Here is a 13263-nt window from a genome sequence, read left to right on the forward strand (position 1 = left end):
ACTTTTTAATGTTAGAGGAAATATCAAGTGGAAAAGTTACACAAAAGAAACCGAAAGCCCGTCTGTAAGCTCTAGCAGGTGAGTGCAATAGGGGTATGCCACAGGGGGAAGTGGAGGTCCTCTGCAAGTGACACTATTCAAGCATCATGAGGTAAGTGTCTGTCTGCTTCACTGCTCCATCCCTCAGCAACTAACGCAGTGCACATGGTAGACAGCTAACAAATATTTGTTGAATGAATGAATGAGAAGTTTTATCTCTGTCTAATTAAATAACTCCATATGGAGAAATACCCAGGGTGCAGTGAGGGAGGAAAACGGTCTAGCCAATTAGACTTGCCAAATCCACCCTGGTAATTAATGCAAGGACAGATGCTAAAGCCAGTCCTCTGTATGTGCAAAACAGAACCTGTAATCACTCATTTGGCCTCTTCCCAGCTTGGTTAAAATGCATGGAAAAGACTGGAAGGAAATGGTTAAAAAAAGCATCAGTGTTGGGGTGCCTGGGTGGCCCACTCAGCTGAGTCTCCAACTCTTGATTTTGACTCAGGTCATGAGCCCATGGTTCATGGGTGGGTTCGAACCCCACACGGAGCCCCCCCAAGGAGTCCCGCATCGGGGTCCACACTGATAGTGCACAGCCGCTTGGGATTCTCTCTCTCCCCCACCCCTGTCTCTGCCCCACCCTCTGTCTCTCTCTCAAAATGGATAAATAAACTTAAAAAATATTTCTAAAAAAATTTTTAATGTTTATTTATTTTTGAGACAGAGAGAAAGAGAGAGACAGAGTGTGAGCAGGGGAAGGCCAGAGAGAGAGGGGGGCACAGAATCCGAAGCAGGCTCCAGGCTCTGAGCTGTCAGCACAGAGCCCGACACAAGCCTGGAACTCACAAGCTGTGAGATCATGACCTGAGCCGAAGTCGGACGCTTCACCTACTGAGCCACCCACATGCCCTCCCAAAAAATTGTTTTAAAGAGCAGCAGTGTTTAGAGTGGTAGGATTATAGATCTTTTTGGCTTTTTATTACCCTCCCATACTGCTCCAATATTCAGTAATGAATATATATTCTGCCTATAATTCAAAAAAAAAAAAAAGCTTAAATATAAAACCCTACATTTACTCCACATACATGCACCTCTTCTCCCTACAAGGAAGCGTCCTCCCAATCCCTGGCCTTCCTTTTCTCACCCTGAGAGTCACCCCCCTGCACTAAAATTGGCCTTGCTATCATCACCAAAGAGCTCAGAGTTGTCACATTCAATGGTTACTTCTCTGTCCTCATCTGGCTGAACATGTTGGCGCAGCAAGTGACACTGTCAGCCCCCACGCCATCTGCTTGAAACCCTTTCCTCCTTGGGATTCCACGACAACACTCCTACCTTTTATCTTTCACTTACCGCTTGTTCTTCTCCCCTTTCTCACTCACCAAGTAATGATCGTGCCTTCCAGGATTCTCTCTTTATCCATCTTCTTTTTAAAAAAAATTTTTTTTTTCAACGTTTATTTATTTTTGGGACAGAGAGAGACAGGGGCAGAGAGAGAGGGAGACACAGAATCGGAAACAGGCTCCAGGCTGTGAGCCATCAGCCCAGAGCCTGACGCGGGGCTCGAACTCACGGACCACGAGATCGTGACCTGGCTGAAGTCGGACGCTTAACCGACTGCACCACCCAGGCGCCCCTCTTTATCCATCTTCTTACTATAGATTACCTTTAGGTGATCTCATCACACCCTGACTTCAGCCACTCTGTGTTTATAACTCTCTGAACTTACTTCTCTAGACTATTCTAAGCTGTGACTGATACATACACAAGTATATGACCCACCAAATCATATATGTAACTACAGAATGTATAACCCACAAATTACCAGGTCTGAAGAATGAAAACCTGTTCTTCTGCCTGGAACCTGGATCTCTGTTCATTGCATCCAGCCCCAAAACCAGGGATCCTCTGAGATACATCCGTCTCCCTCACTGCTCCAAAACATACAAAGAGTCACTAAACAGTTTACCAAGTGAACTTTTTTCTGGACATCTATTCTTTCATATTTTCATTTAGCATCCGTTATGTCTCTATGGGTAAAATGTGAGATAAATACATCTCTGCCCTCAAGGGCCCACAGTCTAGTGAGAGAACAGACAAATCTGTCATCATGACATGTTCAGTGTTGTGGGTATATACAGAATGCTATGGGAATGAACAACTGGGTGAATCATAATGAGTATCTTGGCAAAGGGTTCCTGATGGACAAAGTTCTTCAATCCAGGCAGTGGTGGTAGGAATGAAGAAAAGGAAATGATGGGCCTGTGGATATTCTGGATGACACTGAAGGAGTGGTCAGAGAGGACTCTCAGGTTTCTGGCTTCAGTGACTCAGCAAATGGCCCTAACCCCTCCCTACCGCCACCAACACCAAGTGTGTGAAAGACTGTAGGAGAAGCAAGTTTGGGAAGTAATGAGTAGTTGGAACAAGGTAAGCATCAGATGCCCAGCATCCATGCATGTGTATTGTTTTCGTTTGTTAAATGAAAAAAGCACAGAGATGAAGAGGATGTGTAATATTCTACTCTTTGTGTAAGGAAGGGGAAAAAATAAGAACCCACATTCCTATTTGTCACTAAATACAAATAAATTTGGATTTGCTGAAATATGCATAAAGAATGTCTGGAAAGATACATAAGAAACTAAGAGCAGTGGCTGCCGGTGGAGAAATGAGAGACAAGGATGGGAAAGACCCTACTCACTCCTTTTTACGCTTTCTGGGTTTGGATCATAAATGAAGTATGATTCAAAAGATACTTGGGGGCACCTCGGGGCTCAGTAGGTTAAGCATGTAACTCTTGATTTCGGCGCAGGTCATGATCTCACGGTTTGTGAGATCAAGCCCCACATCGAGCTCTGTGTTCGCAGTGTGGAGCCTGCCTGGGATTCTCTCTCTCTCTCCCTCTATCTCTGCTCCTCCCGCTGGCTCTCTCTGTCTCTGTCTATCTCTGTCTCTCTGTCTCTCTGTCTCTCTCTCTCTTTCAAAATAAATAAATAAGCTTTAAAAAAGAAAAGATACTTTAAGGGGAATATGGTGGTCAAGAAGTCCCACAAAACAAAGATTGAGACTACAGCTGGATAAGGAGGTCACTGGTGAGTGTGGTGACAGCAGTGTAAGGGGAGGGGGCATGGGGAGAGAGGGGCTACAGGTCTGGAATGGGAGGAGGGGAAGCCCCTTGCAGCAGGTGAAGGAGAGAATGGACGGAGGAAAGAGATTGTGGGGACAGAGCGCTCCTCTGAGAAGCGTTGGTGAGAGGTGAGGAGGTGACAGGGAGAGACTTAGAAGAAGTTAAAAAGGGTGTCTGGTATGGCTCTGGTCTTCTAAGCAGCCTCCCTAAAGTCTCTCCCTCTCCTCAGTCTGACCTTCCTGTGGCCACCGCGCCCTCCAGGCTCCCCACCATCTCTTAGCAGATGCCACACTCCTTGACACACGGGTCCCTTTACACCACAGTGTGGCTCACTGCACCCACTGTCTCTTCCCTCTCACCACAGAGCCTCACTCTTGTAGCCAGTGTCAAAGGACTGGCATTCCCAATATTCCCATTCTTCCCTTTGCACGCTGGCATGCTTTTCCCCACCTGGCGAAGGTTCAGTCAGACATCAGCCCTCTCAGAAGTTTCCCCTGACCGCCTTCCTGCCAGGGTCAACAGCCTCTGTTCTGTATGCCAGTAACACCAGGACCTCCTCTAATGAGGGGTTCCTCATTGGTTTAACCACTTCACCGCAGCTGATCTCTTTCTCTTCATCATTTGGCAAACACTACATGCATATTGTGTGCCAGACATCGTGCAAGGTGCTAGAAATTTTTTCTGAATGAGCAACACCGATATGGCTCTGTCCTGAGGATGCTTACAAGATAAGTGGGGGAAACACAAATGAAACCAAACATTAGCTACTCACAGATGCTGTCAGTGCCAGGAAGAGAAGGTACAGGATCATCCTGTAAGCTGTGTGACGGCAAAAACAGGGGTTTTTAAAATTGAATTGCACTGTAAAATTTTAAACATTTAACTGAAAGTTAAAATGTAATCAGGCTATTGCTATATATCTAAATAAATTTGTATTTCGGAAAATAAGGCAGGGCAAACAACAATTACTAAATTATGTCACATGGGGGTGCCTGGGTGGCACAGTCGGTTGAGCATCCGACTCGATTTCAGCTCAGGTCACGATCTCACCCGTTCAAAAGATTGGGCCCCACGTCTGGCTCTGCACTGACAGTGTGGAGCCTCCTTGGAAGTCTCTGTCTCCTTCTCTCTCTGCCCCTCCCTTGCTTACTCTCTCCCTCAAAAGAAATAAACTTAGGGGCGCCTGGGTGGCGCAGTCGGTTAAGCGTCCGACTTCAGCCAGGTCACGATCTCGCCGTCCGTGAGTTCGAGCCCCGCGTCGGGCTCTGGGCTGATGGCTCAGAGCCTGGAGCCTGTTTCCGATTCTGTGTCTCCCTCTCTCTCTGCCCCTCCCCCGTTCCTGCTCTGTCTCTCTCTGTCCCAAAAATAAATAAACGTTGAAAAAAAAAATTAAAAAAAAAAAAAAGAAATAAACTTAAAAAAATTGTTTCTTAAATAATAAAATATGTCACACAGAAAGAGGAAAACAAAGTATTCACTAGAAGAAAATCATGACTGTCACTTTTCTGTCAATCCTTCTAATTAGTGGCAATCCTTTAAACTGATCATTTTTCTACATTACTACATAAAGTTCACTAAAATGTTTATTGAAGCTTTAAAGATTTTTTTGGTCACACCAAAACACCCAGCTCTGCTGCTGGGTTAGCAGTGACTTAAGCTCTCTTAGCTCTTTCACTGGTTAAGTTAAATGTTGGAGGTGTATTTTCCTCACTGACCTCTGACCCTTTACGCTAATTCTGGCCCAGCACACTTGTCCACTTACCTGCCTGGGGCCCTGTGCACAGACTGCTTATGTTTGGTCTTCTGGCATTTGAGCCTCCCCTCTCCCTCTTAGCCTTTGGCTCTGCTTTGCTTCTGGACTACCATGGGAAAGTCCCTAGCATGGTCACAGGGACTTCCTGGGAGGGACATCCTCCCAACCCAACACCAGATTCAAATGTTGCTGAAATATTTGGGGTTTTTTTAATGTTTGTATAGATATACATATATATATTTTTTTTATTTTATATAAATGATATTTATTTTATACAAATATTTATTTTATATAAATATATATATAAATGTTTTTTTTTTTGAGAGAGAGAGAGAGAGAGGGAGACAGAGAGAGCGAGATGGGGAGGGGCAGAGAGGGAGACAGATGATCTGAAGCTGACAGCAGAGTCAGATGCAGGGCTCAAACTCACAAACAGCAAGATCATGACCTGAGCCAAAGTCATACAGTCAACTGACTGAGCCACTCAGATACTCCTGAAATATTTTAAAACAAAGGGCAAGACTTCTGAGGTTTTGCTGGTTTGTGAACAATCAGGGGCTCCTGTCCAGGCTAATAAGCTCCGTATGTTAGAACATAAAACTAATGAGACCAAGATCACAAATTCTTCCTAAACAAGTCTGTCAGCTCTGACGTTGCCTAAGGGACTAAAAAATTTTGTAAGTTTCTCTATATCTCCTCTTTGACTTCAATCTGAGCTACATTTGCATTGGGAGAGATAAGATGTCTATCCAAGAGCCAAGTGACTAGAAAAAAATGAGTGGATTTTTTTTTTTTTTTTTTTTTTTTTACTTTGAGATCTTCTAATTGTCAAACCATGTGAATCTATTACTTATTCCTCAAAAACTCCATTTTAAAAATAAAAGCGAACATGCTCACCTCGGTGCCAGTATTAGAACTTGGAATCTAGATAACCAGGAGTTCTGATATGAATCTGTGGTCATCATTTGCCTTGCCTCCCACCCTCTCTCTATTTCTTCCCTCCTTTCCTCCCCCACCCCCAACCCAGGTTCCCTGTTTCCTTTCATTCCTTTGTGCCTGCTGCTTTCCATAATGTGGGTAAGTCCCCAGTGCCTAGAACAGTTGTTCTGCATTTGAATTGCACATGTTTTTCTTAATAAATGCTTACTATTAATCCTTTTAAATCATTTTACAGATACAGAAAATATATACCTTTAATCCTGGCCAAACGGTTTACAAATATATCTCTTTGGTCACAAAGGTGACAGGGTAAGAATATAGAAAACAGGGCAGCACAAATCATGAGATCATTAAATCTGGACCACGAAAGATACCAATTTGTTCATTAAGTTAACAAACATATGCTAACATCTCCCATGGGCGTGACCATGAAGTTGGGGAAACCTCTGTTCGCTATCCGTAGATTATACTTAAATCTACCCCCTTTAATAACATGGATTCATTAATTCCACAAGGATTAAAGGTCCACTTTTGTGGCAAGCACTAGGCTGACACTAGGGATACAAAGTCAAACAAGACATGGTCCGTGTCAGGGTCAGGTAGTTTGGGGGAGCTGGTGGGGTTGTTACATCCTTGGGTGCATCTTTGCCTAAGGAATGTGTGTGGACAATGTGTGTTTCTCTAAAGGAGAGAGTAGTAGTAACTACCAGGGACTGGAGAGGAAAAATGGGGAAATACTGGCAGGGACATGAAAAGTCAGTTCAATTTCAGTCCATTACCCCCATCCCACCTCCCTCCCAACCCCCACCCCCCTCCCCCCCCCACACACACACACAGGCACTGGTTTAGATCCACATGATGAGGGAGATTTTAGAGTGGGAATTTGAAGAACATTTCTCATGAAAGTCACTCATTGGAACACTCGAGGCACAAGCAGAGCACCTGTGGGGTCGAGGGAACAAAGTGCTTAGAGGGCTTGGGAGAACACAGTTCCTCCCCAGACACTGCCACAGACTCTGTGCCTCTGTGGAACCCTAGAATCTCAGCAGAAGAACCCTTTGCCAATGAAGCATGTTATCATAGGTACCTGCAGCTGGGCCAGAGACAAGTGACGTGACAGGTTACCAGACGAGGAAAACATGCATGAACTTGTTCCTACTCTGGAAACTGGAAGAGACATTAAGGGGAGGTATGGTTCGACAGTCATCGAAGGGGGCATCAAGGGTCATCACAATTTGGTCCATAATCTTAGTAAGGCCTCACTTATACTCAAAGGCGGACAGAGTTTGGATCCATTTGGGTGATCTATAAATTGTGCCCACTTGTCGGGATGAGCCCTGGGTGTTGTAGGTAAGCATATGAATCACGGGAATCTACCCCCAAAACCAAGAGCACACTGTATACACTGTATGTTAGCCAACTTGACAATAAGTTATATTTAAAAAGTAATAATAATAAAATATAATATAATATAATATAATAGTGCCCAAAGCTTTCTCCATGGAATTTCATCCTTTGACCCTGTTTCTGTCCCAGCATTACTGGGTTTTTAAAAAATAGGCAAAATATGATCTGGTAATTTCCTTGAGGACAAGCGCTCTATCTCATTTCTCTCCGGACCCGTAGTTTCCACTATAGCGCCTGTGTTCAACAAGTACTACACTGTCTTAAATAATATTTAGTAGCATCAATTCTATGGGAAAATACTGCATATTTACATTTAAAAGTTAATAGCCATTTTTTCCTGTTCAGAAGGACAACCTGTTTCTTAGTTTGGCTGTATGTCTACCAACTGACTTGTATTAGCAAAAATTATGAATTATGAATTCATATGAATTCATATGAATATGAATTATGAATTATGAATCCAGATCACAGGATTTTTAAAGCTTCTAATACCATCACATTAGGGGGTAGCATTTCAACATACAAATTTGGGGGGGGGGGGGAACAAACATTCACTCCATTGAAGGAACTATTTAAATAATAAGTTTCCTGTAAGTTTCTGAGATTCATATCTGAACAAAATCTTTCAGGTCTCAAAATAAGGTTATTTCTATAGTACCGTGTAGCAGCAGAATTGCAGGATGAAAAGGCATGAACATTTTAAATTTCGGTAGATATTGTCAAGAGCTCTCCGAAAAGCTTGTAACAATGTACATAACTGAAGGCAAGTTCTTACTTTATCTGACCTGCCCTATATATGGGAATAAAAGAACACAACACTCAGTTAGTAGCTGGCAGACAAAATCAAAAGTATCAAAGGCTGTAAACATAAACAACTCTCCTCTTTGTATGCCCCCCCATCCTCACTGCAAGAGACACCATGTGTCCAGCAAAGATGACCAGTGCCCCAGATGGCTTTCTAGATAAACAGTAGGACAGAGGACAATGCTGACATTTAGGCTGACTAAAAGCAATTGTTGAGAGTAAGACCTTAGAGATAAACCAAAAACCATGAACCTTTTTCTATCTAGTCCATAAAAACACACATATATGCCCAAAAATAAATGAATAAGGAAGGTTATTAAAGCATAGTTTATAACACCCCCCAAATTACCTACAGGTTTTTCACTAGGGGACTGAATAAAAACATTCTTAGCAATGCTCTGCGGACATCAAAAGGATAGTAGTGTCCAAGAGATGTCTCTGAGGAATTGCTAAAAACAATCTGAAGAGTATGACCCATTGGTTTATAGGTATGGCCATGTGTGTTTGTGTGTGTGCACACGTGGTGACAAAGGAGAGGTCTCGCGTGACACACCAAATTGCTATCACTGGTATCACCCCTCCTCCTTGAGGAGGATAGAAAGGATGGAATGGGACAGTGGCATTAAGGGGCTTTTCCTTTATTTTTTAGCTCCATATACTTATGGAAGCATTTGTCTATCATTTACTTGTACAAATATTTCATGACAGGTAGGTACTACTCCTACAATTATTTCATAAAGTGCCATTTGATGAGTCACTATGACATGTCCTATTCATGAGGAAAAAAATTGTGGGCACAATGAAGCTCTCGTTTTCCCCAGGGACATGGGCCAGAGATTTCCACAAGTGCTGTCAGGTCAGCACCACAGCGCTTGGTGATTAAAACATGCTTGTGAGCTGCCATTGACCATATAATCTAGTTCTCAATAGGATTCAAATATATCACAGCTTGACTCAATTCCATTTTATAGGATATAATTTCACCCCAAGCCAGGACTCCAGACCCCCTAGATAACAGATCTGAGAGGCTGTGCCGTGAGGCAGATGGAATTAATGCACCGGAACTAGTGGGAGATGAGAAGGTATTTTTTTTTTTTTTCTAGCACATATTGATTTTCAATGACAAAATACCTCCCCCTAGAAAATCATCTCAACCATAGCGTGGTACACAGTGGAAATTCTTTCTCCTTAAAATGTTCATTCGGAAAACTCAGGCTGAAAGCCTCACCAAGGCTTGCCAAAGTCTGTCCGTGTGTCCTGGAATGTGAACCCACTTACCGTGGCTCCAAGTGCAGAGCCAGCGGTGGTCAACTACTAAGGAGTAAGCCACTGATGTAGTGTGCTCCCGGGCGATACAAATCCACCAGCCCTTACTCTCTCAATTTTGAAATCCAAAAAAGCTCTAAAATGGAAACTTTGTAAATACTTCATTTGCCCCCAGAAGTAACCGGACCTGAATTCAAGTGGTAGAAAACCTGATGTGAACTAATAGAAGCTATTTATAGTCTTTATTTTGCATATTGTAATATTCAGTATGTTTAAAATATTAATATATCCATGTTATGTAATAGTAGTTATCTTGACCCTCGAGAGAAATTATATTCATTCTGGAGATTCAGTATACTATCTTCTAAGAAAAAAATTTTTTAACTATTCACTTAAAAATATATCTGGCTCAGGGCACCTGGGTGGCTCAGTCGGTTGGGCATCCACTTGGGCTCAAGTCATGATCTCACAGCTTGGGAGTTCGAGCCCCACATCAGGCTCTGTACTGACAGCTCAGAGCCTGGAGACTGCTTTGGATTCTGTGTCTCTCTCTCTCTCTCTCTGCCCCTCCCCCGCTCATGCTCTGCCTCTCTGTCTCTCAAAAATAAACATTAAAATTTTTTTTAAATATATCTGGCTCTAAGAGTTTCCAATAAGGGATGAAGAACTGTATGTGCTCTGATCAACGAAGCTTTGAAAGAAATGAGATTGAAGTTTTCCTAATAATCAAGAGCAATATAGTGCTTGAACACGTACATGTACACACACACACACACACACACACACACACACACAGAACCTTGTTAAGAGCTAACAGATAATAGCTTCATTACCCAGAGAAATAAAATGAATTCCAAGGAATAAAGAGAAGCAAGTGGAAATATGCCATATCAAAACAGCTAGTAATAGGAAATGACTTTACTGCTTTGGTACTGAAAGATATTGCCCTACATTTGTTAAATGATGTAACAGAGAGAATATTCTATTCATGGTATAGGAAATAAATACAATTTCCTCAAAGGAAACCTATCTTGATCCTGCTAAATGAATATAATCTTACATTTTCTCTTGGGGAAACATTTTAAGGAGTCAGTAATAAAGGCCACAGTAGTTGATTCTGTAGATACACAATGTAGCCAAATTGTAAAAACTACTGTGAAAAAGTAGCAAAGACCTGCTCTGTAGGTTAAACTCCATGGACCCATTAATTTCAGTCAAGAAAGAGCAGATAGAAAACATTAGTTTCATCTAGTCTTTGAAATAACTTATAAAATCACCTTGTTTTTATAAAACTTCTAGAAGAAAATGTAAGAGAAAATCTTTGTGAGTTTTAGGTGAGCAAAGATTTCTTAGATATGATACCCAAGGCATCATCCATAATAGAAAAAATTTAAAAACTTAGACTCATCAAAATTAAATACATGTGTTCTTCAAAAATCAGCACTTAAGAAATGAAATGAAAAGATAAGCCATGGATTAAGAAAAAAATATTTATAGGGGCACCTAAGTGACTCAGTCGGTTAAGTGTCCAACTTCGGCCCACGTCATGATCTCACGGCTCCTGAGTTCAAGCCCCACGTCAGCTTCTGTGCTGACAGCTCAGAGCCTGGAGCCTGCTTCAGATTCTGTGTCTCCCTCTATCTCTCTGCCCCTCCCCCACTCATGTTCTGTCTCTCTCCATCTCTCAAAAATGAATAAACATTAAAAAAAATTTTTTTTAAGAAAAAGAAACTAGAAATAACTAATGTTTATCAACAGAGCAATGGTTAAACAAGATGAAGCATCCATATTATGAAAGATCATGCAGATATAGCTGTAATGAAAACAATGAAAAGATCCCCAAGATATGCTGTTAAGTGGGGGGGGGGGGGCGGAAAGCATAGTCATAGGGACATAAGGACAATAACGAATAGTATAATTTACATCTAATATACACACACAAGTACATATATACTAAACTACATTAAGTTTTCTTCTAGGGAAGATTGAGACAATGAAGACAGAGTGGACTTTTATTTTTTAATATGTTCTTCTGTAATATTCTAATTTTTTTCACAAAAACATGTACCACTTTTGCCATCTAAAAACACAGTTTAAATGCACCTGCTAGCCCTTGACTAAATAATCATTTCTCAGAAATACCTGCTTCTGGGAAAATCATGTTTTCCTTAAAAGGAGACTAAATTACTGTGAATCGTGTTGGATAACAAAAACAAAAACATATAATAGAATTGTCTATCAGCCAGCATTTTGATATCCTGGTAGCTTACCAGTAATGATAATAATTACAACATGCACATAGTTTTCTACTACAACAGCCCTGTGATGTGATGTTGCCACCCCTATTTTGGACAGGATTCTGAAGCTCAAGAGGTCAAGAACTGCCCAAGACCACCCAGATAGGCAGAGTGAGAATGAGGCCTATAACGTAAAATCTTATATTTTTATTCAGCTGCCTGCCTCATCAAGGATGATGATATATACATAATGGTGACCCTGAGGCACTACAGGATCCTAAAGGACTTATGAATCATCAAAGAAAGATTTAATTATATTTAGTGTAGTTTGGGTTTTACCCATACTTTATTGTGTTATAATCCCTGGAAAGGTATTCAGCCACGCATAGCACACACCATCACCCTAGTTCAGAATATGTGATTAACCAGAATGCCTCTGGCATGGCTGAAACATGGAGAACTTACTCCACATTGATTCACTTCATGATTTAAGTCTTTATTTTCCTCTGACAGAGAAAATACCTCGCTGCCCTACCTCCCCTCAACCTTTACCTCAGAAAACCCTCAGTTCTCTCTTCACCAAAGACCACGTCAGCCCAACCGTCCAACAGTGGGAAGGCAGAAGGGTCAGGAGGAGACAGCCTGAACTACCGCCAACAGAGGCCTTAGGTTGCGACAGCCTTGAGGCTGTCTTCCCAGCTCCCCTCCTACAGCTCCGGCTCTGGTGAAAATCTCCTGGTCACCACACCCTCACTCTGGCTGGGCATTCCCACAGCCTATACATGGGAACACTCACAAACGAAAGGCAGTGGGTGAGCAAGTGAAAGTGTATCTGAGCTCAGGCTGAAGGCCTGTTCTCATATTGCATTTGCCTATAAATTTGGAAGCGGGTTTCTTCATGGCACCAGACTACCCCAACAAGAGGACTATAATTTGGGGGTTGATCGGTTCGGCTAACACAGGTTAAAAACAGACTTGTATTATTTAAAATAATTAATAATAATTTAAAATAATTAAGTGGCTAGGAGAGATAAAGTTCTAAGACTGGGAATCAGGTAACCCATGCTGAAAATAAGGCAGAACTATGTACAAGAGCCCATTTTGGAGCCAAACAGGTAGCCCGCCTTGGACTCTGGTTGGATAATTTGAAACAAGCTACTTCATAGATGAGGAAGTTAAGGCATAGAGAGCTTCTAAATCTCTATGCCTCAACTTCCTCTATAAAAATCAAGATAGGGGTATTACATACCTACCTTAGTAGTATGACTAAAGATTAATCCGCATAAAGTCCCCAGTACCTTTCCTGGCACATAGTGGATGCTTACTAAAAGATAACATTACTATCAAACTCTCATCCTGGTTTTGCCACAAAAATGAGAACACATAGTAGATGATTCTTCAAGATCCTTCTAGGTCTAACACTTTATGATTCTATCACTGCAATTAGCAAGCTGGCAGCGTAACTTCATTATCATGACAAGTCCATAGGACTCCCTAGCTAAGGACTTCATTTCGGGGAATTATCTTGGGACCATTTCCAGGTCTCCAAGACACCACTGTTTCTGGGTCTCCAAGACACCACTGTTTCTGTTGCCCAAGGAGCACTAGAGGAGACCCCAGATTGTCTCCATAGTAAGTCACAACCCACGTGCCAGGCCAGGTGTCCACTGCAGAAGACATTAACCGCA

The 13263-nt window shown here is 42.0% G+C and overlaps 1 long non-coding RNA gene across 3 annotated transcripts in view; it reads right to left on the reverse strand.

Moving 5' to 3' along the window:
* LOC123611202 overlaps positions 1-7252 on the reverse strand; it is a 55321-nt gene extending 48069 nt beyond the window's left edge. The window contains exons 1-3 of one of the 3 annotated variants that reach the window (XR_006718487.1): positions 6949-7252; positions 3942-3988; positions 1868-1973 (exon numbers count right to left, since the gene is read on the reverse strand). This is a non-coding gene — a long non-coding RNA (uncharacterized LOC123611202). Of the gene's footprint in view, positions 1-1867; positions 1974-3941; positions 4224-6948 lie in introns of those variants that run through there. The other 2 variants (XR_006718489.1, XR_006718488.1) reach the window with 2 other exon arrangements.
* Between the last annotated feature and the right edge of the window lie 6011 nt (positions 7253-13263).

Source organism: Leopardus geoffroyi, chromosome C2, assembly GCF_018350155.1.
Source record: "Leopardus geoffroyi isolate Oge1 chromosome C2, O.geoffroyi_Oge1_pat1.0, whole genome shotgun sequence".
Taxonomy (NCBI): Eukaryota; Metazoa; Chordata; class Mammalia; order Carnivora; family Felidae; genus Leopardus; species Leopardus geoffroyi.